The 5821-nt window shown below is 36.9% G+C and overlaps 1 long non-coding RNA gene across 1 annotated transcript; it reads right to left on the bottom strand.

Moving 5' to 3' along the window:
* Positions 1-825: 825 nt before the first annotated feature.
* LOC141377585 (uncharacterized) lies at positions 826-3002 on the bottom strand. Its single transcript, XR_012389959.1, has 3 exons — positions 2912-3002; positions 1120-2795; positions 826-1033 (listed from the first exon to the last, which is right to left on the bottom strand). It is a non-coding gene; the product is annotated as an uncharacterized lncRNA (long non-coding RNA).
* Positions 3003-5821: the final 2819 nt, after the last annotated feature.

The following is a 5821-nucleotide window of genomic DNA, read 5'->3' as shown; positions in this document are numbered from 1 at the left end:
CATTTTTGTTCATCCGTTCATTTGTTTTGCTCATCTCTTCACTTGTTTGGTTCATCCATCCATCTGTCCATCCATATATTTATTCACTTGTTCATTTTTTCTGTCCATCCATCCATCCATCCATCCATCCACCCATCCATCCATCCATCCATCCATCCATCCATCCATCCATCCATCCATCCATCCGTTCCTTCTCTTGTTCATTTGTTCTGTTCATCTATCCAGACATCCATTCGTTCACTTCTTCATTTGTTCTGTTTCTCTATTCAGACATCCATTCATCCACTTGTTCATTTGTCCTGTTCCTTCTCTTGTTCATTTCTTCTGTTTATCTATATATCAATCCTGTCAATCCTGATCCAATTGCAAGTGTTTATTAACTGAAAAAATGAAACAAAGGATATCACTGGAGTGAACTGGAGACAAGAAAGTTCAAAACGAGAGCCACGGGTCACAATGAAGACATAAATGAACAACGAAGGATTCTGGAAACCAACAGACAGAAACAAGACAAACAACGGACTGATAACCAGAACATACCACATGAGGAAATATATAGCCAGGCAAATAAGGACCAGCTGGAAGATGATTAAGTCAGCTGATGACATCAGCTGATCCAAAAGCACGCTGTCAACACAAAAGGTAAACAAACACACACCCTCACACATGACAACACACAAGGCAAGATACATAACATACAGGAGGAACACACAGATACATAAACCGTGACAAATCCATTCATCCACTTGTTCATTTGTTCTGTTCATCCATCCGTTCATTTGTTTTGTTCATTCATTCATTTTGTTAATCCGTTCATTTGTTTTGTCCATCTGTTCAATTGTTTAGTCCATCTGTTAATTTGTTTTGTTCATCCATCCATTCATCCATCTGTCCATTTGTTTTGTTCATCCATCCATTCATCCATCTGTTCATTTGTTTTTTCCATTTGTTCATTTGTTTTGTTCATCCATCCATTCATCCATCTGTTCACTTGTTTTGTTCATTTGTTTAGTTCATCCATCCATTCATCCATCTAATTTTTGCTTTGTTCTTCTGTTCATTTGTTTTGTTTATCTGTCTATTTGTTTTGTTGATTCATCCATCCATCCATTTGTTCACTTGTTTTGTTTATCCATCCATTGATTCATCCATCCATCCATTTGTTCACTTGTTTTGTTTATCCATGCATCAATCTCTCAATCCAACCATCTGTTGTTAATTTGCTTGTTCATTTTCTCTTTTCATTTAATTTTGTTCATCCATCCATTCATCCATCCAAATTAATTTCTATTTTTCCTTTTCCATCACCTAATCTATCCATTGTTTATCCGATTGTTCACTCATTCTGTCCATCCATCCATCTGTCCGCTATCTATTCCAAACTTGCCATATCCATTCATTCATCCATCCATCCATTCCAAGCTTTCTATATCCATTCATCCGTCCATTCATTCCAGACTTTCCATATCCATCACTCAAGTCATCCATCTATCCGTTCATATAATAATATTAATAAATAAATAATATTAATAAAGTTTATGAAAGTATTGTACAAGAAAAAAAATATATTTCAAGTATATATTATCCCTTCTCATTGTTCTACATCCTCATTTCCAACGTCAACACATTTGCCTTGACGAGTAAACACAAGAACACCAAATTATCTGCGCCAACTCAGTTCAGCTATTCTAATCAAATCTGCATGTGTGATTGAAGAACCAAATTAGCCAGAGAGGAATTAGTACGATTAGTGAAATCTGGCGTATTATCTGGGATGTATTAAACAACGTACAATGAACAGGGCCCAGGATTCGCCGAGGCGGGGGTAATAACAGAGACACACAGCGGTTTTTTACATAATCTGTTGTGTTTAGAGCAGTCTGTCAGATTTGGCACATTCAAAATGTCCAAGCCGTCTTCCTTTGAACTGCTTTCTGTTCCTACAACTTTATCAACACTGAATTAAATGCAAATAGCTCCCTCCCTCTCTCCATCTCGCAAATACGCTTTCTCTCTCTCTCTCTCTCTCTCTCTCTCTGACTCACAATAACAAACAAACAAAGCAGTATGGAAGAGAACAAAGCTGAGGTATTGTCTCAAAGGGACGGCGAGGAATACAACATTTATAAGCATTCTGTGGATGTACATCCCATCCTCTCAGCAGTCAATGCTTTTAGCTCCGATTATATGACCGCGCTGATGGGCCTCGCACACTCCGGAGGCAAAATGTTTAAAAAAGAAAGCGTTCCTTGTTTTAACCTTCAAACACATCTAGTTTTCCTCAATATACATGTAAAAAAAGCCACAAATTTGCTCTCTCTGCATGTGTGTGTGAACAAATGCAAGGCTTTTTTGAGGCAGACTGAGATCTGACAGAATGTTTCCAGTTCCGCTGTATCTGATCTCCCTCTGTGTGTGTATTGATTCGGGTTCTGTGGTATATTCCGTCAGCCCTTCCAGCTAACTGACCCTTTGATCCTGTCAGACAACGCGGCACAAACATTTTGTTACATCACATTTGAAAGTTTTCGGGCAGCATTTGAAGTTCGCCTCGTAAACACGGACGCCTCCTTGAAAGCTCCACTTCCATTTTGAGCGACTTTCAGGTTATATGAAGATAATAAACTGGCAGAAATCGATGCGCCTGTTAGCTGACTGACTTCTCTTATCCGTCTTTAGGTGGTAGATCTAATAGACAGACTTGCTACGCGGTGTGAACTCTAGCTGAGTTTGCCTCCGACCGCGTGCTGCTCTCTCTTCGCCTGTCACCGGAATATTTTAGTTGAAATGCAATCCTGCAAGACAATTCCATTATTTTGAATGAATTATGAATTTGGGACTGTTTACAATGAATCCCTCTAGTGAGATTTGGAATGACAGAGAAAGATAGAAAGAGTTAGAGATGGTTTACCCTGGAGATGTTCTCTTGGTTGAAAGGGCCTCCCACATACTGTAGACAGCCAGTCTGTCTGTTTGATTCATTTCCTATGTGTGTGAGAGAGGGAGATAGAGAGAGAGGGAGGGAAAGAGAAAGGGAAAATGAATGGAGAATATTTCATCACATGCAGCAAATGGGTGCAGTGCCCTCTTGTGGAGTGACAAATCTCTCAAATCAGTTTTTTAAGAAAATTAGCAATACTTAAAGGTATCATTTAAATTCAGTCACCTTCATGTTGTTTGTACCAGCAGGTGACCAAACACTGCATGTAAACACATCTTTTTTTTTTTTTTTATCTTTCGACGAATATCCTGGCAGATTTTTGTGTCTGCAATCTGTTCATATCATAAAGCCAGTTGAAACGGAGAAATTACCAGCCCTATTTGGGAAGGAATCATTCAGACTGGTTGGTGATCTGAATCAATATCTTCTAGAGAGGTGTTTTACTGCGTTTTTTTCCCCTCTGTGAAAGTATAAATGGATTGAGGCTGTCACGTTTCACGTCTTTTGAAACTGGATGATAGATTTGTGATGATCTGACTGATAATCACTGATGATTTTTCCACCACTGAGCTGTTAACTCTTGGGGTCGGATCATTAATTCAGTGAGCTGAAATGGAGAACAAATCATTCTGTCCTGGTGAACTGGGTCAAACGATTCATTAAAAAATAACCCAAAAGAGCAATTTTGGTGAATATTCTCTTGAGCTACCAAGAACAGCAATTAAATTTAGTTTTGTTCTTCACACAAATCGTATGGTTACTGACATTTTTCGAACTCGATAAAGACAATTCATTTGATTCATCATGATTCATTTACTTTTGTTTTTTGAGAACAACTAGCATGTTATAAAATTAGATTTGTTAATGATTGAATTCAAGGAATCTTTTCTCTTTGATGGTAGTTTAATATTAAAATGTGATATTTCAAACATAATAATAATAGTAATAATAATAATAATCATCATTCATTCTTTTTCTTTTCAGCTTAGTGCTTTATTAATCTGCAGTTACTACAGCGGAATGAACCGCAGCTGCAATCCATCACTGGGAAACATCCATCCTTACACGCTCATTCACACACATACACTACGGACAACTTGTGGGGGAAACAGGAGCACACGCGAACACGGGGAGAACATGCAAACTCCACACATAAATGCCAACTGACCCAGCCGAGGCTCGAACGAGCGACCTTCTTGCTGTGAGGTGATCATGCTACCCACTGCACCAGTGTTGCCCTATAATAATAATAATAATTGGGATGCTCCCATCAGGATTTTTGTAGCCAATATTAAGTAAAGATTTCTTGTCATGGCGTTCGGCCGATACGGAGTACCAATTTTATTGCTCTATCACAATCTGTTGTCTTGTCATTCACTCTTGTTGCCATGATTTCTGTGTATGGTTCATGAGATCATCCAGATTGGTGAGTACCGATTGAGTCATTAAATGTGATTATTGGCCGATATGGACCTTTGGACAATCGATCAGAGCATCCCTAATAATAAAAATATAATAATAATAATAATAATAGTAATAATAATGATATAATAATAATAATATAATAATAATAATAATAATAATAATAATAATAATATGGTAATAAGAAAGTAATAAGTATCTGATGGATGGTGATCCTAACCACACAAGTTTTATGTTACAGATTTATAAATAATGTTGAGATTAGCATTTTAAATTCAAAAATTTTAAATAAACAAATATGAAAAGATACTTATTTTTTAAACACAATTTTATTATTATCTATACAATATATATATAGAGAGCAGAGTTATAAAGAATCACAAAGATTCTTTAATAATCGTATTTTTTTAAACTACAACAGCCTTATAGTTTATTAATCAAATCCACATTTACTCTCCTTCATGTTGTACAACCTTTATGTTGTTATAAAAGAAACGCACTAAAGCTGTTTTCATCAGTTGAAAGCTGTTTGACTATAGAAGTATAGAAACACTATGTGTTATCATTTTTATTTTTATTTTGTAATTAATTTTAAACTTTGCAACCTTGTGCTCAATTAATCTGCTCTTTATTTACTCACCTTGTGTATATTGTTCACATATACAAAACACATTTTGGGAGGATTTTGCAGGAATGTCATGGTCACTCTATTCGGAACCAACATGATTGAAATCTTTTCATCACACCAAACACCTCTTTGCTTCAGATGACTTAAAAATGTTCACAATTCATATAAGTCACTTCAGTTCTGTTAATGGTGCATTTCTTTTTCATTTCGGAGCTTGAAAGCTGCCTCCACTGAAGGAATCAAGACATACTGTATCTCTGGAATGACATGAAGCTGAGTAAATGATGACAGAATTTTCATTTTTGGCTGAGCTATTCCTTCGCTGACACTTTTTCATGAACCAGTGATCACAGATCAAGCTCTCCTCTACACAGAAACACAGGTGTGCTCGTATTCGGAGCAATCCTCCCGATGGTGTCATCAGTTCAGATGATGTGAAAGCAGTTTCGGCAAACACGTCCATATGTCACTGATATCACATTAGGACAAGCACACGTTTCGCAGTAGCTTCAGAGGGAGCTGGGAATGAGTATTCCTTTGCCAATGTCAAAACCAAAGTGAAAAGGAAAACATAATGGTACCTTCTTTCTCTCATTCATCTGTTATTACTTTTTTCCTCTGTCTCTCTTTCTCTCCTTCTCCCCTTATGCCTTTCTGTTCACTTGAGATGAGCTGCAAAGGTAACGGAGGATGTCAAGGTTGTGCTAAAACAGTATACCAGAAAACTTCTTTCTTTTTTTCTCCTTCGCACATATAAACTTGCACAGGTATTTTTATGGGGACTTAGCATAAGCATAATCATTTTTATACTGTACAGTCTGTAAATTCTA

This window comes from Danio rerio, chromosome 14, assembly GCF_049306965.1.
Source record: "Danio rerio strain Tuebingen ecotype United States chromosome 14, GRCz12tu, whole genome shotgun sequence".
NCBI classification, from domain to species: Eukaryota; Metazoa; Chordata; class Actinopteri; order Cypriniformes; family Danionidae; genus Danio; species Danio rerio.
This window is presented reverse-complemented; position numbering and strand designations above follow the sequence as displayed.